The 26,083-nt window shown below is 49.0% G+C and overlaps 1 long non-coding RNA gene and 1 other non-coding gene across 2 annotated transcripts; both read right to left on the reverse strand.

The window, feature by feature from the left end:
* Positions 1-530: 530 nt before the first annotated feature.
* On the reverse strand, positions 531-3,683 carry LOC117131104. Its single transcript, XR_004454316.1, has 2 exons — positions 3,017-3,683; positions 531-951 (listed from the first exon to the last, which is right to left on the reverse strand). It is a non-coding gene; the product is annotated as an uncharacterized LOC117131104 (long non-coding RNA).
* Positions 3,684-25,423: 21,740 nt separating this feature from the next.
* On the reverse strand, positions 25,424-25,579 carry LOC117131105. The gene has a single exon (XR_004454317.1). It is a non-coding gene; the product is annotated as a 5.8S ribosomal RNA (ribosomal RNA).
* Between the last annotated feature and the right edge of the window lie 504 nt (positions 25,580-26,083).

Here is a 26,083-nt window from a genome sequence, read left to right on the forward strand (position 1 = left end):
TTGAGAAAGACCATGCCAGACTTGAGAAAGATCATCCCAGACTTGAGAAAGACCAGCCGATCAGCCACAAAATGATTGAAACTTCTCTCTTTTGGCTCGATTGGCCCATACTGCACGTACCGGCGACCGTACTGATGGACTGATCGACCCTTTTGATCAGTTCATGCACTTTGATCAGCCAAATCTTACTAAGGCAAGGATCCTTCACCTTTCTGAAGACATAGGACGCACTTGGTCCAGTCTGGTTCATGATCCGGACATGGTGGTTCATACGGACAGTCCCACATCCGTCCTTCTCCTTACCGCAGTCCATGCTTCAGGATACAACGAACCTGGACAGAAGCCGATCAGTCACATTTAATAATCTGTCTTTATTTTGCTTAATGACTAGATCTAGATCTAGATCTAGATCTACTTTTCTATTTAAATCCTAGATCTAAAAAAATCTATCAATATGAAACTCTTTTATTTTAATAAAAAGAAATTGTTTTTGCCTAAAGTTTGAGTTAAACTCTTTGTTCTTTGTTTAAGAACTTGTTCTTAGTTTCTTGGTGAGTCATATCCAAGTAAACACTTCCTCAAATAGTTGGTCTTGTGAGTCATATCAAGCAACGATGAGAGATCCTTCACTTGGTGGTCTTGTGAGTCATATCAAGCACCATTTGGAGTCGATAATATCGAAGGCCTTTCCGTAACCTTCGTGCGAACCTTCAATCTATTCAGTTCTCCATCCGTAGTTCATATCCAAATATGATCCATTCGAGTGAGCCGATCTTAGGGTCCTTCAGCCTTGAATAATAATTACCACCGAGCGGCGGGTAGAATCCTTTGCAGACGAATTAAATACGCGACGAGGTATTCTAAGTGGCAGAGTGGCCTTGCTGCCACGTTCCACTGAGATTCAGCCCTTTGTCACTAAGATTCGATCCTCCCCCTTTCCAATCACACGTTCTGTAACATCCCAGATCCTGAATAGGATCATTGGGACGGCCATTGTTCGAGGAAACGTACTAGTCAGTCTTAGGACATCAAGACAAGCGTTCCATGGCCAGATAAGAAGGTTAAGGACGAAAGGAAACTTAGACTTAACCTTACACAAGTCGTGAGTCAGCTAGGACGAGTAAGACGGTAGCTGCACGGATGTAAGAGGTAGCTCGACCAGCTCAACGGAGTTAGGTTAAGCTCACTCCAGCTCGGCCACTACTAAGTCAGCTCCATTAGCTGAACTAGTAGCTCACTCAGCTGAGGCAGCTGGGAGTCAGCTCATCTCAGCTGGACGGACTGTTCGGGTTTCGGTCCGATGGTCCGGGTCCGGGCTGGTGGCGGGCCATGGGGGTCCGGCCATGAGGCCATGGACCGTTGGGGCTTGGGACAAGGCCATGGGCTAAGTCCAGAGGGATTGGGTAAGCCCTTGGGTCTCTGTCCGACCCAAACCCATGCGGTATTGGCGAAGGGACGCATGCGGCCGAGAGGGTGTAACCCTTGGTCGATTGTGCCCATCCGCTGGCCAGTCATGCCTGTTCGTGGGGCAAGACTTACCCCCTCATTTTCTATAAATATGGGGTCCTCTCTGTCGATTTCATTCATCCAATACAGAGTAAAAATACTCAGAGAAATCATAGAGAGAGAAAGAAAGAGAGAGAGAGAGTTTCCGACAAAAGCAAGGCCGTTTGTGTGGTGGTTAGGTTTCCGGCGATCTGATCGTTTGAGAAGCAACCTCCGATCAAGTATGGGAGACCGAGAGCAGGAGAAGAACATGGAGAACCCTGACACGGTTCCGAAGGTACGTGGTGGGCTATGGCTGCATCAGACCGAACGGACGGTCCTTGTGATCGCACCGCGGCTTTGGTCGGTTCATTAGACCTAACCGCTCCTCCTCTTCTTGTTTCTATCTGGTCCTTTCTCTTCTTTCTGATTATACACGAAGGGTTGTGCTGGTCGGTTAGATGGTCGGTTCGAATCGCACCATAGACTGGGCGGTTGGGCTAAACGGTTGGTCATGTCCCAAGAGGCACGAGTGGCCAAAGGTCACGAGTTACCAAGGGTTGTGAGTTACCAAAGGTCACGAGTTACAAAGGTTGTGAGTTGCCAAAGGATGTAAGTAACCAAGGGTTACGAACATCAAGAGGTACGAGGACCAAGAAGTACGAGGACCAAGAGGTACCAAGGACCGAAGGGGTGCATGTTCCAAACTGTGCCTGTTGAGACAGGTCGTGTCCGTTCCTTAAGGGATCAGACCATGTCTTGTCCGTTGGGACAAGTACACGGTTCGTCTAAGCCAGGGTAAGAGTCTCAAGGTCCGATCGACTGTTTGGCCTAACCAGATTGGGCGTGAGGCTTACTCAGCCGTTGGATCCAGGTCCAAGGCCGGATCAGGTAAGGAAGTCCGTTGGGCCATTGAGCCGGACTTTAACTAGGCCGGTCGCTCCTAGATTCTATCCGGATGGACGGATTGGTCTTCGGGACGATCTAGACTGTTCGTGTGTTCTGTTTATCTATTCTGGACTGTCTATCTAATTCTAAGTCAAGGGGTGGTTGGTTGAATGACTTAGGATTTGGTAGGCAGGTTCATATCGTTTTTAAACGTATATTGTCCGAGGTTTATCTGTGTTCTACGAACCAAGCCAAGCATTGTAGAATCGACCAGTCTATTCTCGATTATGATTAATACTTATCTGGTTGTGGTTTCAGGAACTAAGGATGGTTCTGGTCAAGCCAAGGAGCCGTGAAGGCTCGGTCAGTGAGAGGCTCTGTAACGTGTGGTTAGATGAAGCTAGGGATGAACTAGTGACTGTCTATGAAACGATTAAGAAGTTGTGTATTGGATATCATGTTTCTAAGTAATACATTTTATACACATTTATATTCCGCTTTGCTATCTGTTCAATTGTTTTAGAACCTCAGATTCGAACATGACTTAGTAAATGAAAGACTTAAAATGAATCAAACAAGCAAAATATTGATTAAGTAGCAACCGGGTCCAGTTTTGTCGAGAGGCCGGATTCGGGTGTTACACGTTCCGCCCCAAAACGTTAAAAACAAAAAACCCAAAAAAGTATATAAGAAGATGTCGTCAGAGGTTCAAAATTATTACTTGGTGAAATTAACTCTCGCCCTAATATTTCAGATTGGCCGATGAAATGAAGCCCGCATGTGCACAAGTCTCGGCCAAAAGCATCCTGATGGGAGAATTAAAACCCAAAAGAGTTTTCATTCATCCCTTCAGTACGCTTGGCCTCGATCATACCACAATAAAAACCAAGGGAAAAATGTTAACACTTGGTGGGATTATGAAAAGTCGAGCCAGCATAAGTACACTTGGACCATCAGTTCATTAGAACTCGGGCTAGCATCTATCAGACTGACTAGGACAGTCCAGTCCATTAACACTCGAGCTCATGTCCAGATCAGTACACAAACAGTTCCCGGAATGGGCCAGCATGCTTATATTTGTACAGACATGGTACATCAGTTGTCCAAAATCAGTACACGAACAGTTCATGGGAAGGACGAGCATGCAGATATGTGTGGTCAGAGTGCTGATATATGTACTGATCGGCAGTCCATGGACAGTCTATGGTTGTCGAAAATCAGCCAAGGGAAGAACCAGCGTGCTCATATGTGTACTAATGGACAGCTACGGACGTTCTGTGTGTGCTGACGGACAGCCACGGACAACCTGTGTGTTCTAATGGACACACACGGACGTCCTGTGTGTGCTGATGGACACACACGGACGTCTTGTGTGTACTGAACAGACAGCCCACGTGGGCCAAAATCACCCGAACAGTCCACGGGACGGGCCAGCGTGCTGAGTCCAAGGACCAGCGTCCTGATATGTGTACTGATGGACAGCCACAGACGTCCTGTGTGTGCTGACGGACACACACAGACAGCCACAGACGTCCTATGTGTGCTGGCGGACACCCACAGACGTCCTGTGTGTACTGAACAGACAGCCCACGTGGGCCAAAATCACCCGAACAGTCCACGGAAAGGGCCAGTGTTCTGAGTCCAAGGACCAACGTGCTGATATGTGTACTGATGGACAGCCACGGACGTCCTGTGTGTGCTGACGGACACAGACGGACACACACGGACAGCCACGGACGTCCTGTGTGTGCTGGCGGACACCCACGAACGTCCTGTGTGTACTGAACAGACAGCCTACATGGGCCAAAATCACCCGAACAGTACACGAGAAGGGTCAGCGTGCTGAGTCCATGGACCAACGTGCTGATATGTGTACTGATGGACAGCCACGGACGTCCTGTGTGTGCTGATGGACACACACGGACAGCCGCAGACATCCTGTGTGTGCTGACGCACACACGTGGACATCCTTTGTGTACTGAACAGACAGCCTACGTGGGCCAAAATCACCCGAGCAGTCCACGGGAAGGGCCAGCGTGCTGAGTCCAAGGACCAGCGTGCTGATATGTGTACTGATGGACAACCACGGACGTCCTGTGTGTGCCAACGGACACACACGAACAGCCACAGACGTCCTGTGTGTGCTGACGGACAGCCACGGACGTCCTACGTGTGCTGGACATCCACGCACGTCCAGTGTGTACTGAACAGACAGCCCACGTGGGCCAAAATCACCCAAAGAGTCCACTGGAAGGGCCAGCGTGCTGAGTCCAAGGACCATCGTACTGATATGTGTACTGAAGGACAGCCACGGACGTCCTGTATGCGCTAACGGACACACACGGACACACACAAACAGCCATGGACATCATGTGTGTTCTGATAGACAGCCACAGACGTCCTGTGTGTGCTGGCGGACACCCACAGACGTCCTGTGTGTACTGAACAGACAGCCCACGTGGGCCAAAATCACCCGAACAGTGCACGGAAAGGGTCAGCGTGCTGAGTCCAAGGACCAACGTGCTGATATGTGTACTGATGGACAGCCACTGACGTCATGTGTGTGCTGACGGACACAGACGGACACACACGGACAGCCCCGGACGTCCTGTTTGTGCTGACAGACACACACCGACGTCCTGTGTGTGCTGACAAACACCCACAGACGTCCGGTATGTACTGAACAGACAGCCCACGTGGGTCAAAATCACCCGAACAGTCCACGGGAAGGGCCAGCGTGCTGGAGTCCAAGGACCAGCGTGCGGATATGTGTACTGATCGACAGCCACGGACGTCATGTGTGTGCTGACGGACACACACGAATACACACGGACACACACAGACAGCCACGGACAGCCATGGACGTCCTGAGTGTTCTGACGGACAGCTACAGACAGCAACACACGTCCTGTGTGTGCTGGTGGACACCCACGGATTTCCTGTGTGTACTGAACAGACATCCCGTGTGGGCCAAAATCAACCGAACAGTCCACGTGAAGGGTCAGCGTGCTGAGTCCAAGGACCAACGTGCTGATATGTGTACTGATGGACAGCCACGGACGTCCTGTGTATGCTGACGGACACACAAAGACAGCCACGGACTTCCTGTTTGTGCTGACGGACACACACGGACGTCCTGTGTGTGCTGACGGACACCCACGGACGTCCTGTGTGTACTGAACAGACAGCCCACGTGGGCCAAAATCACCCGAACAGTCCACGGGAAGGACCAGCGTGCTGGAGTCCAAGGACTAGCGTGTTGGAGTTCAAGGACCAGCGTGTTGGAGTCCAAGGACCAGCGTGCTGGAGTCCAAGGACCAGCGTGCTGGAGTCCAAGGACCAGCGTGCTGGAGTCCAAGGACCAGCGTGCTGATATGTGTACTGATGGACAGCCACGAACGTCCTGTGTGTGCTGACGGACACACATAGACACACACAGACGTCCTATGTGTGCTGACGAACAGCCACAGACAGCCACGAACATCCTTTGTGTTCTGGCGGAAACCCACAGACGTATTGTGTGTGCTGACAGAAACACACGGACACACACAGACAGCCACGGACGTCCTGTGTGTGCTGACGGACACCCACAGACGTCCTTTGTGTACTGAACAAACAGCCCACGTGGGCCAAAATCACCCGAACAGTCCATGGGAAGGGCCAGCGTGCTGAGTCCAAGGACCAGCGTGCTGATATGTGTACTGATGGACAGCCACAGACGTCCTATGTGTGCTGACGGACACACACTGACACACACGGACAGCCACGGACGCCCTGTGTGCTGACGGACAGCCACAGACGTCTTGTGTCTGCTGGCGGACACCCACAGATGTCCTGTGTGTACTGAACAGACAGCCTACGTGGGCCAAAATCACAGAAACAGTCCACGGGAAGGGCCATCGTGCTGATGTGTGTACTGATGGACTGCCACAGACGTCCTGTGTGTGCTGACGGACACACACGGGAGCTGTGTGTGCTGACGGACACACACGGACGTCTTGTGTGTGCTGACGGACAGTCACGGACATCCTGTGTGTGCTGGCAGACACCCACAGACACACACGGATAGCCACAGACGTCATGTGTGTGCTGACGGACAGCCATAGACAGCAACGGGCGTCATGTGTGTGCTGGCGGACACCCACATACGTCTTGTGTGTACTGAACAGACAGCCCACGGGGGCCAAAATCACCCAAACAGTCCACGGGAAGGGCCAGCGTGCTTAGTCCAAGGACCAACGTGCTGATATGAGTTTTGATGGACAGGCACGGACGTCTTGTGTGTGCTGACGAACACAGACTGATAGAACCCAGGACCTGGACTAGGACGTGGAGCAGACTCAGCATGGTGACCAGGACGATCAGATCAGTCCAACTAAGGTTCAGCCATTCAGCCATACCAGATCAACGGACATAGCCGTGTACCGGATCGACCCGCGTGCACCCGGACGTGACCTAAGGATGGATCCACGACCTGATGACCGAATCAGCCAACCCACAGGCGTTCTTCCCCGACCCATTCGCCATTCTAGAGCCAACAGTCAAGCCAGAATTCATGATCATCGAGAAGAATCAGATTCCGGACTTAGCCTGTCTTTCCTGGCCCGTTTGGGACGTACCGCACGCCCGTATCAGGCTGATCACGACCTTTCCAACCACTTTGATGATTTCATGATGATCGATGCTTCCAACGACTCTAAAGGAAGGATACTTAAGCTCTCTGAAGATTTGGGTCGAGCTATCTCTTCATCCGTTCATGAATCATCGACGATTAACCATGCGGGCAGCCTTACGTCCGCCCTGATCCTTACCGCGAACGACCTGATCACCACAGAATGAACCTGGACATCTTTATGAATCTGGACCAGTCAACACAAGAATTCGCACCTTGACCAGTCTTTAGTCAAAGTCTTCATTTCTAGTTTCTATGTCTTGTTTTCATTCATTTCTATTTTCTATGTTGTCTTTTCCCACAAATGTCTTTATGTTTCTTTGACTCACAAACCTTATAAGTATGTGATGATTCCCTTAATAAAATCTACATCGATTTTCCTTTGCTTATTTTGAGACTTCTCTCATTGTTCTTTGCTTAGAACATTCATACTTATCTTGGTGAGGTCATCTCCAAGCGAACCACTTCGTTGTGTTGGACCGGTGCGTCACAACCGGCAACCTTCGAATCTCTCGTAGTATCTTTGGGCTATTCTGCAACCCTTATTGGCACCCCTCGATCCATCAGTTCTCAATCCTCTCGGATCTGAGTTCATATCAACCTTACCGAAAGAGTGATCCATTTTTTGGTTCTATCAAGTGGTATCAGAGCCACTCTCTCGGTAACTCTTTTTCAATCCATTTCATCTCATCTTCCATATTCTTCATCTAAATTTCTTATCTATCTATCTTGAACCTGGGCCCCTCATTACCCCCATAAAAAAAAAAGAAAAGAAAGATCTATATAAAAAAAAAAAGTACAAAAAAGATATTCCAAAGTTTGATTTGTTTATGGTGTGGTGGTGGAAGAGAAAGCCTGCTGGCCAAAGAGAAATCCGGCCTTTGAGGTGGTTAAGGCGGGTTCCCCTCTAAATCTCTTATCTTTCTCTTTTGATCTTTTGTGGTTCACTTGGATTTTCTCATTGGGTGATCTAGTTTGCTCTCTTAGAACTTTGGGAGGAACTCTCTTGTGTGATTACCAACAAAAAAATTGAGTGAAACACGTGTGTGGGTGAGGATAAACACCTGAGTGTGTGAGGTTTTTAATCTAACTTTACCTTGTTTAAGTTTTCAGGTAACCATGGATAGTGAAGAAGAAAGAAACCGACCCAGAAATTCATATGCCGGATTATCTAACTTGCAAATGCGTGCTCTGAATGATTCTATGTCTAACTTGTTGAATACAGGTTTGGAGGCGATCCATCAGAGGCTAGACGAACTTCAGAGCCGTCCAACTCAGCCACGAACCAGAACCAGACGTGACCATCCAAGGAGGCACAGCCGGTCCGACCCAGAAATCCGAGAAGAGTCTTATGATGATGATCGATCCATCAACCGTCCAAGGAGAGTTCCTAGGCATCAAAACCGAGGTGATGTCAATCCTTTTGGTAGAAATGAAAGAATCAATAATGGCTTGGGTGGTTTGAAATTGAAAATTCCAAGTTTTGATGGCAAAAATGATCCGGATGCTTTTCTTGAATGGGAAAGAAAAATTGAACTTGTGTTTGATTGTCAAAGTTTTTCTGATATTAAAAAGGTTAGACTTGCTGCTGCTGAGTTTACTGGCTATACTATTAACTGGTATGATCGAGTTGTGACTAGCAGGAGGAGAGCAGGTGAGGCACCATTTGATACATGGGATGAGCTTTCCATGCTGATGCGGAGACGCTTTGTTCCCGACCATTACCACCAAGATCTACACCATAAACTCAGGCGTTTGCTTCAAGGTTCTAAGTCAGTTGAGGACTATCACCAGGAGATGGAGACCTTGATGATCAAAGCTGATGTAGAAGAGACCTTAGACGCCACCATGGCCAGATTTCTTACCGGGCTCAACCGGGACATACAAGACCGCATGGAGCTGGAAGACTATGACAGCATAGAGCAGATGCTACACAAGGCTGTGCTGATCGAGCAACAAGTCAAGAGAAAGGGTCTCACTAAACCGACCTTTGCTTCTAAACCGACCTTTGCTTCCAAGCCAAACTATCAAGACAAGGGTAAGTCTTCTTCCACAACAAATACAGCTTTTAAGAGTAATGTCCCTGCTCGTGTTGATAGAGAAAAGAAAGAAAACACTACCAAACGAACCAGAGACATCCAATGCTTTAGGTGTCATGGCCTTGGCCACTATGCCAACCGATGTCCAAACCAAAAGGTGATGGTGCTCTTGGAGAATGGAGAAGTCGAATCTGAAGAAGACAAGGAGGATCTCGGACCAGTGTATGATGATGATGATGTGGAAGAAGCACTTGACTTCCCGGTTCATGGTCCCCTTCTTGTTACTAGGAGGGTCTTGGACGACACCACTGATCCCATCTTTGATGAGGAGGTCGATGGAGTGATCGATGAGTTTTGCTCGACCTTTGTGGAGAATTCTGATCCGATCTATGATGAGGATGTTCTTGATGAACCGAGCTGTGGTTCGCTACTGGTTACTAGGCGTGCCTTGAGTGTCCAACCAAAATCCAATGACAAAGAACAAAGGGAGAATCTCTTTCACTCTAGATGTCTCATTTCTGATAAAGTTTGTTCTTTAATTACTGATGGAGGTAGTTGCACTAATGTGTCTAGTGACACCCTTGTAAAGAAACTTGGACTTCTTACTCGGCCTCTTTCTCGTCCTTTCAGGTTGGAGTGGCTCAATGAGGCCGGATAACAGTATGTGAAGGAGCAAGTCACGGTTCCACTCTCCATTGGCCGATATGAGGATGAGGTTGTGTGCAATGTGCTTCCCATGGATGCTTGCCATGTTCTCTTGGGCCGGCCTTGGCAATTTGACAAGAAGGCAGTGCATGATGGTTTCACAAACCGGTACTCATTTGATCATAAGGGAAAGAAGATCACCTTGGTGCCTTTGTCGCCTTCGGAAGTCCATCAAGACCAGGTCCAACTTAAGAAGAACCGAGACCAAGACTCTAAAGCTGATAAACCTGAGACCGGTACCAGAAACTCCAACTTCTTTGTCAAAGAAAGTCAGGTAAGGAAGTCTCTTTGCTCTCAAAAGCCATTTCTCTTACTGATTTATAAAGAGTCTCTCTTGGCCTCATCTTCTTCGGACCTTGCACCGGAGATTCCGAGTGAGTTTTTAGGTATCTTGCAGGATTATTCTGATGTGTTTCCAGAAGAAAATCCCAAAGGATTGCCACCGGTGAGAGGCATTGAGCATCAGATCGATCTCATCCCGGGCGCCTCTCTACCGAACCGACCAGCATACCGCACCAATCCGGTCGAGACCAAGGAGCTGGAGAAACAGATCAACGACTTGCTTGAGAAGGGATACATCAGAGAGAGTCTCAGTCCCTGTGCCGTGCCTGTTCTACTTGTACCAAAGAAGGATGGCTCCTGGAGGATGTGTGTGGACTGCCGGGCAATAAACAACATCACAGTAAAGTATCGACATCCTATCCCTCGTCTTGATGATATGATTGATGAACTCCATGGTTCTAAGTACTTTTCTAAGATAGATTTGAGAAGTGGCTATCATCAGATTAAGATGAAAGAAGGTGATGAATGGAAAACGACCTTTAAAACAAAACTAGGATTGTATGAGTGGCTTGTCATGCCCTATGGTCTCACTAATGCACCTAGTACTTTCATGCGCCTAATGAATCATGTCTTGAGGTCTGTTATTGGTCATTTTGTTGTGGTTTACTTTGATGACATTCTTATTTACAGCAAAAGCCTTGATGAGCACAAACAGCACTTGAAATCTGTTCTTGAAGTCCTTAGAAAGGAACGTTTGTTTGCTAACCTTGGAAAGTGTTCTTTTGGCACAGATCATGTGGTCTTTCTACGTTTTGTTGTAGGTGCAGATGGCTTGAGAGTGAACGAGCAGAAGGTCCAAGCAATCCGGGACTGGCCGATATCGACCACCATTGGTGAAGTATGAAGCTTCCATGGCCTTGCCGGCTTCTATAGGCGATTTGTTCAAAACTTCAGTACCTTGGCCGCTCCTCTCACTTAAGTAATCAAGAAGAACGTGGGGTTCAAATGGGGACCAGCTCAGGAAGAAGCATTTGAAATCCTTAAAAGGAAGTTGACTCACGCCCCTTTACTTGTACTTCCAGATTTTTCTAAAGCTTTTGAAATCAAATGTGATGCTTCTGGTGTTGGTATTGGTGCTGTGTTGATGCAGGATGGAAAACCAGTGGCTTATTTCAGTGAGAAGCTTGGAGGAGCCATGCTCAACTACCCCACATACGACCAAGAACTCTATGCCTTGGTGAGGGCCCTTCAAACGTGGCAGCACTATCTTTGGCCTAAGGAGTTCATCATCCACACTGATCATCAGTCTCTAAGACACCTTAAGGGTCAGCAGAAGCTCAACAAGAGGCATGCTCGTTGGATGGAGTTCATTGAGACATTCCCATATGTGATCAAGTACAAACAAGGTAAGGAGAATGTTGTGGCCGATGCATTGTCTCGAAGGTATACTCTTCTCTCAGCCCTTGAAACTAAATTGCTTGGCTTTGAATTTATCAAGGATCTTTATGCTTATGATCAGGATTTTAAAGAGATTTTTCGAAAATGCTAAAAGGTTGCTTATGGCAAATACTTTCAAAATTCTGGTTTTTTATTCTTTGATAACCGTTTGTGTGTGCCCCAATGTTCTTTGAGGGAGTTGTTTCTCAGGGAAGCTCATGGAGGTGGGCTTATGGGACACTTTGGTGTCAAGAAGACTTACAAGGCGGTTCATGACCATTTCTACTGGCCGAGCCTGATGAAAGATGTTGACAGGATCTGTAGCCGATGTGTGGTGTGCAAGAAGTCTAAGCCTAAAGCATCAAAACACGGTTTGTACTCAGCTCTACCCATTCCCTCTCATCCTTGGGTAGACATTTCTATGGATTTTGTGCTTGGATTGCCTAGGTCTAAAGCTGGACGAGATTCTATCTTTGTGGTTGTTGATAGGTTCTCGAAAATGGCTCATTTCATTCCTTGTCACAAAACTGATGATGCTGTGCAAGTTGCAGATTTATTCTTTAAGGAAGTTGTTAGATTGCATGGAATGCCTAAGACCATTGTCTCTGATCGTGATGCTAAGTTCCATAGCTAATTTTGGAAGACCTTGTGGTCTAAGCTAGGTACTAGATTGATGTTCTCTACAACTTGTCATCCGCAAACGGATGGGCAAACTGAAGTAGTTAACCGAACCTTGTCTGGTTTGCTTAGATCTTTGGTTAAAAAGAATCTTAGGACTTGGGAAGAATGTTTGCCTCATGTTGAATTTGCTTATAACCATGCTTTGCATTCAGCTACTAAGTTTTCTCCTTTTGAGGTTGTTTATGGATTTAATCCCTTGTCTCCACTTGATCTTTTACCTTTGCCTTTGAGTGAACGAGTTAGTACAGATGGCAAGAGGAAGGTGGACACGATCAAGAAGCTGCATGAACAGGTTCGTGCTAACATTGAAGCCAAGACCGAGGGCTACAAATGACTTGCAGACAAGAAAAGGAAAGAAGTGATCTTCCAGGAAGGTGATCTTGTTTGGGTCCACATGAGGAAGGAACGATTCCCGGAACAAAGGAAGTCTAAACTCATGCCCCGGGTCGATGGTCCATTCCAGATTTTCAGGAAACTCCATGACAATGCTTACCAGCTTGATCTTCAGGGTAAGTATGATATCTCTTCAAGTTTTAATGTTTCTGATTTATCTCCTTTTTGCGCAGATGATCCGGATTTGTGGTCAAATCCTTTTGAAGAGGGAGGGAATGATAGAACCCAGGACCTGGACCAGGACGTGGAGCAGACTCAGCATGGTGACCAGGACGATCAGATCAGTCCAACTGAGGTTCAGCCATTCAGCCTTACCAGATCAACGGACAGAGCCGTGTACCGGATCGACCCTCGTGCACCCGGACGTGACCTAAGGATGGATCAACGACCTGATGAACGAATCAGCCAACCCACAGGCGTTCTTCCCCAACCCATTCTCCATTCTAGAGCCAACAGTCAAGCCAGAACCAAAGATCATCGAGAAGAATCAGATTCCGGACTTAGCCTGTCTTTCCTGGCCCGTTTGGGACGTACCGCACGCCCGGATCAGGCTGATCACGACATTTCAAACCACTTTGATGATTTCATGATGATCGATGCTTCCAACTACTCCAAAGGAAGGATACTTAAGCTCTTTGAAGATTTGGGTCGAGCTATCTCTTCATCCATTCATGGATCATCGACGATTAACCATGCGGGCAGCCTTACGTCCGTCCTGCTCCTTACCGCGAACGACCTGATCACCACAGAATGAACCTGGACATCTTTATGAATCTGGACCAGTCAACACAAGAATCCGCACCTTGACCAGTCTTTAGTCAAAGTCTTCATTTCTAGTTTCTATGACTTGTTTTCATTCATTTCTATTTTCTATGTTGTATTTTCCCACAAATGTCTTTATGTTTCTTTGACTCACAAACCTTATAAGTATGTGATGATTCCCTTAATAAAATCTACATCGATTTTCCTTTGCTTATTTTGAGACTTCTCTCATTGTTCTTTGCTTAGAACATTCGTACTTCTCTTGGTGAGGTCATCTCCAAGCGAACCACTTCGTTGTGTTGGACCGGTGCGTCACATCAGGCAACCTTCGAATCTCTGGTAGTATCTTTGGGCTATTCTTCAACCCTTAGTGTAACACCCCCGAACCGTCCTAAGCATAGGTCGACCCACCGGCCAACAATCAAACAAGAACATGACCGACGGACGACCCACACCAAGGGTTGGAGATGAAAGGCCAACTGGCCAGCCAGCAATCAAACAAGAACATGACTGACCGTCCAACCCAACACCATGGTCCGGAAGCGCTACGTGACGGGCTAGGGACAATCAGGTCAGAGTCACAAACTTTACTCCACGACCTAGACCAGTTCATCCACTAACTCGTCCCGCTGCGTCAAGGCATAAGGCTTTGCAACCCGTACCTAGAGTTATCGTTTTCCGTTAGATCAAGGCCTAAGGCTTTTCAACCCGTACCTCGACCTAACGTTGTGTTAGACCGGACTAGTCAAATATCAGAGTACTCATGAGGCGCATATAAAACAATTACTTTTATTGATTCAAGAAATATTCATACATTGAATAATTCAAGACTGGGCCCGGCCTAATGCCAAATCGAGTCAACATAAAACAATTCACAATACCGTTTACAAAAGGCATGAAAATCTACACCGGCGGTCCTAACGTCCAGCACGAAGCTATCCGATCATCCTTACCTAAAGAAACCTGCAGAAAGGACAACGGAGTTGGATGAGTAATCTAGTATTACTCAGTGAGCTGGCGGCCTCTACCCGCAACCTAGACTCTACCCAGACAACCCAAAATAACAATCAATCTAGCCCTAGCATGCAATAAAAGCTAAGGCTAAGCAAACCGTTACTAAGTTAGACTTGGCCTCCTGCCATGATCTAGCTTCAAGTAACGGGAACCTGCATTAAAACAAGTCAACAAGCAATCCCTAGTTAACCATATATACGCCTGAGTTCAGTACTCATGTAGTGTTAGACACTTAGACTATACAAGTATCATTAATAGATCGACCAACAATCAAACAAGAACATGATCGGCCAACCAATGATACCGCATAGCTTTAATATCCACCACCCTTCACAAGCAATCACTCAGACACATACAGGCCAACGTCAGGCCTACACTAACGAAATACACATCAAGCCTAATCCGGTACCTAAACCAGACTTAGACTTAACGTCAGAACCTGCAAGCAAATCAATCAACCACAAACACAATCACAATAATAAGACTATGAGTAACTACGACTCGATCTAACTTGTAACACCGTATATCGGTGCTACACTAACTCGAGGGTTCCATAACCCTCTACGACACTCTAACACAACACTCTAACCTGGGCCCTGGTGACTTCGTGTTCCTCCTCTCTATCGGCAATATCCTATCTTCCTACCACAAAGGCCAGAAGAAGGAACTTTCAACCGACCGCGGCCCACAGTCATTCGGGTCACCGCGCGACAGCCCACAGTCCTTCGGGTCACTGCCACATTACACCGTCGTGTAATACTCAGCCATAGTACATGACACCGTTCGTCTGAGTCTTCCCGATCCAGCGAATAAGGGGTTTCTTTGAACCCGCTGGGTACGAGGCCGAGGAAACACTAATCCTACACAAGCCTAGTATGGGCGGGTTACGCACATACTGTCGGCACCACTCACACAACACAAACTTAATCTAGAACCTAACCTAAAGATAAAGTTCCAGATCCTAACTAGACACGACTCCACAAGACTAACCATAGTACCAGTAGTCCGGCCTATATGGCCTAAGACCCTTAGTACTAATAACTAAACAATAATATCAATACTAAACAAATAAATCAAACCGTTATCCAGATAGTCCAGCCTCCTGCTATGAAACTATCCTTAAAGATAACGGGAACCTGCACTCAACCATATCAACACGCAAGAATAGAAAACATGATGCATCCTAGCCCAACTCCTAGTCAGGTTATTAACTCAGTCTTAATTCCATTCATCTCAGCTTAGCCCTTGCTAAACTGAGTCCGGTTCCATAAATAAAATAACCCTAAGGACTCTACCATTAAATAGCGTGATCATTCTAATCTATATGCAGACTCGATCTACCCTAAATTCGAAGTGGAATTCAAACAAACCAACTCACAGTGTTCTAGGCGAGAAGCAGCTGGTTGATCGGAGAGGACTTGGCCAAAACCCCATGGACGACTTGACTGGACTGGACTGAACTGACCTCGACTTGGACAGACCCTCAGCTTGATCATGAAAACACTAACAGGTCTGGACGAACTGATCTGAACAGAACCTTCTTTAGCTCCTCGACTGTTCTTCGGACTTTCCGGCGGAGCATCGAGCAGAACTTCGACTGATATGAATCCGTGGAACTGAACTAATCTTGGACAGCACCTCCACTCGATTGTAGGAGAATCTGACTGGCTTGGACGGATTGAATTGGACAGAGCTTCCGCGTCACAATCATAAAGAATCGACGATTAGACGGAACTGGCCTTCTCGGTGGAGTATCGGTCTTCAGAATCGACCAGACTCTAGATCGACCACTTTCTTTATCTCTCTCTCCATAGCCACTTTGACTTCCCATCTGAACTGATCTTCCCTTGATTGATCTTCAGTTGGACAGAACCTTCCCAAGGCGATGACTCGAAATCAATAGAGAACTGATCTCGAAAACTCTCTAAAACTCTCGAAATACCTCGGAATCACTTGCTTTCTTTTTCTACTTTTCTCTCACGTTTTAAACTTGGTTTGGACAGGTCTGCATGTGAAGAAATCAGCTGGGGTCGTGGGGTATTTATAGGAGACACCAGCCAATCAGCTTCAGGTTGGTGGCAGCCCGTGTGTCGCTCCGCATGGTTCCGTACGCATGCATGGCGGCACCTCGTGCTCCACATGGCTGGCTGCATGTCCAGGACACATGCAGGACGCCACCACTCCTCCCAGATGTCAGGCTGCATGACTGGAGCTCATGCAAGGCGCCACACATCCTCACACATGTCAATCAGCATGCTTCGGTTGCATGCGTCGCGACATCTCGTGCTTCACCGATCCACCTCGTGCTCCACATGGCTGGCTGCATGTCCAGGACACATGCAGGACGCCACCACTCCTCCCAGATGTCAGGCTGCATGACTGGAGCTCATGAAAGGCGCCACACATCCTCACACATGTCGATCAGCATGCTTTGGTTGCATGCGCGGAGACACCTCGTGCTTGGCCGTTCCACCTCGTGCTTCTATGTGTCAGGCTGCATGGACTGCTTCCATGCACGGCGACACCTCGAGCTTCTGTAGACACTCAGCTTGCTGGATGGTTAACACCACGTTTTGAACCCTTGCAACGAGCCACCTCGAGCTTCTCTGTCCATTGGCCTGATTTTGGTCCTTCCCGTAAATTTCTGACCCGCGATTAATCTTGAATATTTTTCTTCTCCCATTCAGATGAGTTTAATATTTTTAATAAACTCCAATCTGAAGTCTGACCTTGGCGGTAAATATTTCCCGATCCTTCGGCTTCATCGAAGACATGCATAATACCGAAATTAGGGTTTTAGTCTAATTTCGGGTTTTCCCGTCGTGCTTCGATCCCGTCGTGCTTGCTTCCCGTCGTGCTTAAGTCCCGTCATGCTTCTAATGTCTTCAAAATAATATTCCGCTGATACGAAGTTTTGCGGAAAACTTCGTGCTGAAGAAATGTCATTCTTCCAAAACGTCGAGCTCCTAAACCGTCGTGCTTCCAAAAATGTTATGCTTCGAAAACGTCCGTCTCATCAATCTAAGACATCTTCTAACTATGGTCGAGCAACTTATTCGACTCATAGTTCACTCACGATCACTTCTTCGCCCACCTCGTACTTCAAAACTTCTCGATCGATCCATATCGCCCGCGACTCGACCACCACAAAGATACTCGACCATTTCTTTTTTTTTTTTTTTTTTTAACGGGTTTCTACACTTAGTGTCACCCCTCGATCCATCAGTTCTCAATCCTCTCGGATCTGAGTTCATATCAACCTTACCGAAAAAGTGATCCTTATTTTAGTTCTATCACAGACGGACACACACGGACACACACGAACAGCCATGGACGTCCTGTGTGTGCTGGCGGACACCCAAGGACGTCCTGTGTGTACTGAACAGACAGCCCATGTGGGCCAAAATCACCCGAACAGTACACGGGAAGGGTCAGTGTGCTGAGTCCAAGGACCAACGTGCTGATATGTGTACAGATGGACAGCCACGGACATCTTGTGTGTGCTGATGGACACACACGGACAGCCACGGACTTCCTGTGTGTGCTGACGGACACACACAGACGTCCTGTGTGTGCTGACGGACACCCACAGGCGTCCTGTGTGTACTGAACAGACAGTCCACATGGGCCAAAATCACCCGAACAGTCCATGGGAAGGGTCAGCGTGCTGAGTCTAAGGACCAACGTGCTGACATGTGTACTGATGACAGCCACGGACATCCTGTGTGTGCTGACGGACACACACAGACACACACGGACACACACAGACAGCCACAGACATCCTGTGTGTGCTGACGGACACCCACGGACGTCCTTTGGTACTGAATAAACAGCCTACGTGGGCCAAAATCGACCGAACAGTCCACAGGAAGTGCCAGAGTGCTGAGTCCAAGGACCAGTGTGCTGATTTGTGTATTGATGGACAGCCACGGACATCCTGGGTGTGCTGACGGACAATCAAGGACACACACGGACACACACGGACATCCACGGACGTCCTGTATGTGCTGCCGGACAGCCACGGACGTCCTGTGTGTACTTGCGGACACCCACGGACGTCCTGTGTGTACTGAACAGACAGCCCACGTGGGCCAAAATCACCCAAACAGTGCACGGGAAGGGCCAGCGTGCTGAGACCAAGGACCAGCGTGCTGATATGTGTACTGATGGACAGCCACGGACGTTCTGTGTGTGCTGACGGACACACACAGACACACACGGACAGCCACGGACATCCTGTGTGTACTAATGGACACACACTGACGACCTGTGTGTACTGAACAGACAGCCCACGTGGGCCAAAATCACCCACGTGGGCCAAAATTACCCACGGACAGCCAAAATCACCTGAGAAGCCAAAAATTCAAAAATTAATATTTTTGAAGAATGTTTTCTGAAAGGAAACATCAAAAATATGACAACAAAGAGTTTAGGATGTCAAGCGTTGATCAAAAGTTGTTGTAGAAATCCGTTTAGACCACGAAACCCCGAACTTTGTAGCATGCAAAACACATGGTTAGAAACAAAAGAAAATCATGAAAATTAACCACAAAAAAGGTTTAACCATTCTTATGAAGCATGCATAAAATCAGATTCAAATTCGAAGTATTTGTTTTTTTACATTAAAAATAGACCTGGAACACAACCAATGTCTACTGGTGACAGACTGAAAAAGTGTTTTGTCTACGTATGTGTCCCTCAGCCATGGACGTCCTGTGTGTGCCGACGGACACACACGGACACACACGGAAAGCCACGGGCGTCCTGTGTGTGCTGACGAACACACACGGACGTCCTGTGTGTGCTGACGAACACCCACGGACGTCCTGTGTGTACTGAATAGACAGCCCACGTGGGCCAAAATCACCCGACCAGTCCACGAGAAGGGCCAGCGTGCTGAGTCCAAGGACCAGCGTGCTGATATTTCTACTGATGGACAGCCACGGACGTCCTGTGTGTGTTGACGGACACACACGGACACACACTGACACACACGGACAGCCACAGACGTCCTGTCTGTGCTGACGGACAGCCACGGATGTCCTGTGTATGCTGGCGGACACCTACGGACGTCCTGTGTGTACTGAACAGACAGCCCACGTGGGCTAAAATCACCAGAACAGTCAACGGGAAGGGCCAGCGTGTTGATATGTGTACTGATGGACAGCCACAGACGTCCTTTGTGTGTTGACGGACACACACGGACACACACGGACACACACGGACAGCCACGGAAGCCTGTGTGTGCTGATGGACACCCATAGCCATCCTGTGTGTGCTGACGGACGCCCACGGACATCCTGTGTGTGCTGACGGACACCCACGGACGTCCTGTGTGTACTGAATAGACAGCCCACGTGGGCCAAAATCACCCGAACAGTCTACGGGAAGGGCCAGCGTGCTGATATGTGTACTGATGGACAGCCACAGACACCCTGTGTGTGCTGGTGGACACCCACGGACGTCGTGTGTGTACTGAACAGACAGTCCACGTGGGTAAAAATCACCCAAACAGTGCACGGAAGGGCCAGCGTGCTTAGTCCAAGGACCAGCGTGCTGATATGTGTACTGATGGACAGCCACAGATGTTCTGTGTGTGTTGACGGACACACACGGATACACACGGACAGCCACGGACGTCCTGTGTGTGCTGACGGACACACACGGACGTCCTGTGTGTACTGAACAGACAGCCCACGTGGGCCAAATTCATTCACGGACAGCCAAAATAACCCGAGAAGCCAAAATTCAAAAATTAATATTTTTGAAGAAAGTTTTGTGAAAGGAAACATCAAAAATATGACAACAAATAGTTTAGGATGTCAAGCGTTGATCAAAAGTTGTTGTAGACATCCGTTTAAACCATGAAACCCCAAACTTTGTAGCATGCAAAACACATGGTTAGAAGCAAAAGAAAATCATGAAAATTTACCACAAAAAAGCTTTAACCATTCTTATGAAGCATGCAAAAAATCAGATTCAAATTCGAAGTATTTGTTTTTTAACATTAAAAATACACCCAGAACACAATCAATGTCCATCAGTATACATATCAGCACATTGGTCCTTGGACTCAGCACGCTGGCCCTTCCCGTGGACTGTTTGGGTGATTTTGGCCCACGTGGGCCGTCTGTTCAGTACACACAGGACATCTGTGGGTGTCCGCCAACACACACAGGACGTCTGTGGCTGTCCGTGTGTGTCCGTGTGTGTTTGTGTGTGTTCGTGTGTGTCCATCAGCACACACAAGACGTCTGTGGGTGTCCATCAGCACACATATCAGCCCCCTGGTCTTTGGACTCACGACACTGGCCCGTCACGTCGACTGTTTGGATGATTTTGGCCCACGTGGGCTCTCTGTTCAGTACACACAGGACTTCCGTGGGTGTTCGTCAGCACACACAGGACGTCCGTGGCTGTCCGTCAGCACACACAAGATGTCCGTGGCTGTCCGTGTGTCTCCATTTGTGTCCGTTAGCACACACAGGACGTCCGTGGCTGTCCATCAGTACACATATCAGCACGCTGGTCCTTGGACTCAGCAAGCTGGCCCTTCCCGTGGACTGTTCGAGTGATTTTGGCCCACGTGTGCTCTCTGTTCAGTACACACAGGACGTCCGTGGGTGTCCGTCAGCACACACAGAACTTCCGTGTGTGTCCGTCAGCACACACAGGACGTCCGTGGCTGTCCGTGTGTGTTTGTGTGTCCGTCAGCACACACAGGACGTATGTGGCTTTCCATAAGTACACATATCAGCACAATGGTCCGTGGACTCAGCACGCGGACCCTTCCCGTGGACTGATCGGGTGATATTGGCACACGTGGGCTGTCTGTTCAGTACACACAGGATGTCCGTGGGTGTACCCCAGCAGACACAGGACGTGTGTGGCTGTCCGTGTGTGTCCTTCAGCACACACAGAACGTCTGTGGCTGTCCATCAGTACACATATCAGCACGTTGATCCTTGGACTCAGCACGCTGGCCCTTCCCATGGACTGTTTGGGTTATTTTGGCCCACGTGGGCTGTCTGTTCAGTACACACAGGACATTCGTGGGTGTCCGCCAGCACACACAGAATGTCCGTGGCTGTCCATCAGCACACACAAGACGTCTGTGGCTGTCTGTGTGTGTGTCCGTCAGCACACACATGACGTCCATGAGTGTCCGTCAGCACACGCAGGATATCCGTGTGTGTCCGTCAGCACACACAGGACATCCGTGGCTGTCCATCAGTACACATATCAGCACGTTAGTCCTTGGACTCAGCACGCTGGCCCTTCCCGTGGACTGTTTGGGTGATTTTGGCCCACGTGGGCTGTCTGTTCAGTACACACAGAACGTCCGTGGGTTCCGCCAGCACAAACAGGACGTCTGTGGCTGTCCGTGGCTGTCCGTGTGTCTCCATCAGCACACACATGACGTCTGTGGCTGTCCATCAGTACACATATCAGCACGCTGGTTCTTGGACTCAGCACGCTGGCCCTTCCCGTGGACTGTTCAGGTGATTTTGGCCAACGTGGGCTGTTTGTTCAGTACACACAGGACATCTGTGGGTGTCCGTCAGCACACATAGGACGTCCGTGTGTGTCCGTCAGCATACACAGGACTTTCGTGGCTGTCCATTTGTGTCCGTTAGCACACACAGGACGTCCATGGCTGTCCATCAGTACACATATCAGCACGTTGGTCCTTGGACTCAGCACGCTGACCCTTCCCGTGGATTGTTCGCGTGATTTTGGCCCACGTGGGCTGTCTGTTCAGTTCACACAGGACGTCCGAGTGTGTCTGTCAGCACACACAGGACATTCAGGGGTGTCCATCAGTACACATATCAGCACGCTGGTCCTTGCACTCAGCACGCTTGCCCCTCTCGTGGACCGTTCGGGTGATTTCGGCCCACGCGGGCTGTCTGTTCAGTACACACAGGACGTCCGTGGGAGTTCGTCAGCACACACAGGACGTCTGTGGCTGTCCGTCAGCACACACGGGATGTCCGTGGCTGTCCGTGTGTGTCCGCGTGTGTCTGTCAGCACACACAGGACGTCCGTGACTGTCCATCAGTACACATATCAGCACATTGGTCCTTGGACTCAGCACGCTGGCCCTTCCCATGGACTGTTTGGGTGATTTTGGCCAATGTGGGCTATCTGTTCAGTACACACATGACGTCTAACACCTCTAGCTTCAAATTCCGAAGGGCTAAAGGATCGATTGGCCACGCTTTTACGGTACGTATTCGTACTGAAAATCCGAATCGAAAGAGCTTTTACCCTTTTGTTCCACATGAGATTTATGTTCTCGTTGAGTGCATCTTAGGACACCGGCATTATCTTTAACAGATGTGCCGCCCCAGCCATACTCCCCACCTGAGAATGTCCTCCGCTCGGATTGACCCGCCGAAGCGAGTCTTGGGTCTAAAAGAAGGGCTTGTTACCCCCCCCCCCCCCCCCTTCGATTCACGGAGTAAGTAAAATAACGTTAAAAGTAGTGGTATTTCACTTGCGCCGGAGCTCCCACTTATTCTACACCTCTCAAGTCATTTCACAAAGTCGGACTAGAGTCAAGCTCAACATGGTCTTCTTTCCCCGCTGATTCTGACAAGCACGTTCCCTTGGCTGTGGTTTCACTGGATAGTAGACAGGGACAGTGGGAATCTCGTTAATCCATTCATGCGCGTCACTAATTAGATGACGAGGAATTTGGCTACTTTAAGAGAGTCATAGTTACTCCTGCCATTTACCCGTGCTTGGTTGAATTTCTTCACTTTGACATTCAGAGCAATGGGCAGAAATCACATTGCGTTAGCATCCACGGGGACCATCGCAATGCTTTGTTTTAATTAAACAGTCAAATTCCCCTTGTCCGTACAAGTTCTGTGTTGGCTGTTCGACGCTCGGGGAAAGATCCCGAAAGAGCCTTTCCCAGTCCATCCCCCGGCCGACATGAAGTGAACCGATCTCGCCACGTTAGCAGTTCAAGCAGCCCGCCAATAGTCGACGGGTTCGGAACTGGGACCCCCGAGCCCAGCCCTCAAAGCCAATCCTTTTCGCGAAGTTACGGATCCATTTTGCCGACTTCCCTTGCCTACATTGTTCCATCGACCAGAGGCTGTTCACCTTGAAGACCTGATGCGGTTATGAGTACGACCGGGTGTAAACGGCACTCGGTTTGCCGGGAATGCACCTGACACCACGCGACGTGCGGTGCTCTTCCAGCCGCTGGACCCTACCTCCGGCTGAGCCGTTTCTAGGGTGGGCAGGCTGTTAAACATAAAAGATAACTCTTTCCGGAATTCCCGCCGACGTCTCCGTACTTCCTAACGTTGCCGTCAACCGCCACGTCCCGGTTCTGGAATTTTAATCGGATCCCCTTTCGAAGTTCGCGCATAAGCGGTATCAGACGGGTTTCCCCCGACTCTTAGGATCGACTAACCCATGTGCAAGGGCCGTTCACATGGAACCTTTCCCCTCTTCGGTCTTCAAAGTTCTCATTTGAATATTTGCTACTACCACCATGATCTGCACCGACGGCCGCTCCGCCCGGGCTTGCGCCCTAGGTTTTGCAGTGACCACCGTGCCCTCCTACTCATCGAGGCCTGGCTCTTGCCCCGAGGGCCGGGTATAGGTCACGCGCTGCAGCGCCATCCATTTTCGGGGCTAGCTGATTTGGCAGGTGAGTTGTTACACACTCCTTAGCGGATTTCGACTTCCATGACCACCGTCCTGCTGTCTTAATCGACCAACACCCTTTGTGGGTTCTAGGTTAGCGTGCAGTTGGAGCTCTCGATTCCGTGGGATGGCTCATCAAATCAGCCACACCGTCCTACCTATTTAAAGTTTGAGAATTGGTCGATGACATTGCATCCCCAATGCCTCTAATCATTGGCTTTACCCGATAGAACTCGTTTCCGAGCTCCAGCTATCCTGAGGGAAACTTCGGAGGGAACCAGCTACTATATGGTCCGATTAGTCTTTTGCCCCTATACCCAAGTCAGACAAACGATTTGCACGTCAGTATCGCTGCGGGCCTCCACCAAAGTTTCCTATGGCTTTGCCCCGCTCAGGCATAGTTCACCATCTTTCGGGTCCCAACAGGCATGCTCACACTCGAACCATTCACAAAAGATCAAGGTCGGTTGGCTGTGCACCCGTGAGGGATCCAGCCAATCAGCTTCCTTGCGCCTTATGGGTTTACTCACCCATTGACTCGAACACATGTCAGACTCCTTGGTCTGTGTTTCAAGATGGGTCGAATGGGGAGCCCACAAGCCGATGCCCTGAGCATGCAGATGCCGAGGTACGCCATTAGGCGCGTGATGCAGACCACGATTAAGGCAGCGACGTCTCCGCGGGCGTAACAAAAGCCCAGGCTTAGGTCACCACCTTAATCCATGTCGGTCCACGGCCAGAATCGATCGGCGGATCGGATTGCTCCATTCCGCATCTGACCGGGACGAATCGCCGGCCCCCATCCGCTTCCCTCCACACAATTTCAAGCACTCTTTGACTCTCCTTTCAAAGTCCTTTTCATCTTTACCTCGCGGTACTTGTTCGCAATCGGTCTCTCGCCCATATTTAGCCTTGGATGGAATTTACCGCCCGATTGGGGCTGCATTCCCAAACAACCTGACTCGTAGATAGCGCGTCGTGGTGTGACAGTGTCCGGGCACGACGGGGATCTCACCCTCTCTGGTGCACCGGTCCGTCGCTGAGGACGCATCTCCAGACTACAATTCGAACGCCAAAGACGTCTGATCTTCAAGCTGGGCTCTCCCCGGTTCGCTCGCGTTACTAAGGGAATCCTTGTTAGTTTCTTTTCCTCCGCTTATTGATATGCTTAAACTCAGCGGGTGCTCCCGCCTGACCTGGGGTCGCGTTGAGGATTTTGGGTCATCAAGAGCTTTTGGACCGGAACGTCTGACTATATGACGAGAATTGAATTCACCACAGCATGTCAAGACCCTCCTGGCGTCCTTAGCTCGGATTGTGGCCAACCGCGTGCGGTAACACACAGGAGATCAGCTTGCATCCCATATCCTGGAGAGGATGGGGGGACGACGATTTGTGACACCCAGGCAGACGTGCCCTCGGCCAGAAGGCTTGGGGCGAAACTTGCGTTCAAAGACTCAATGGTTCACGGAATTCTGCAATTCACATAAAGTATCGCATTTTGCTACGTTCTTCATCGATTCGAGAGCCGAGATATCCATTGCCGAGAGTCGTTTTAGACTTTACATTGCAGCACTGCTTCCGAATAAACACCGTCTCCGGGTTAGCGAAAGCAGGCTGTTTAGTTGCATTTTCCTTGACACTTTTCGTGCCGGGGTTTGGTGATATCCGGAAGCTATGCGTATGATCCAACCAAAACTGAAGTCTTGGGCATGGATGAACGCATAACCACGGAATCGGTAGGCACAATAAGAAACCGGCCTACCGAGAGTGATGTTTCATCGTTCTCAGATCGTTCTGTTTCTAGGGTACGATAATGATCATTCCGCAGGTTCACCTACGGAAACCTTGTTACGACTTCTCCTTCCTCTAAATGATAAGGTTTAGTGGACTTCTCACGACGTCACAGACGGCAAACCACCCACGTCGCCGCGATCCGAACACTTCACCGGATCATTCAATCGGTCGGAGCGATGGGCGGTGTGTACAAAGGGCAGAGACATAGTCAACGGGAGCTGATAACTCGCGCTTACTAGGAATTCCCCGTTGAAAACCA

Source organism: Brassica rapa, unplaced genomic scaffold (genome assembly GCF_000309985.2).
Source record: "Brassica rapa cultivar Chiifu-401-42 unplaced genomic scaffold, CAAS_Brap_v3.01 Scaffold0844, whole genome shotgun sequence".
NCBI classification, from domain to species: Eukaryota; Viridiplantae; Streptophyta; class Magnoliopsida; order Brassicales; family Brassicaceae; genus Brassica; species Brassica rapa.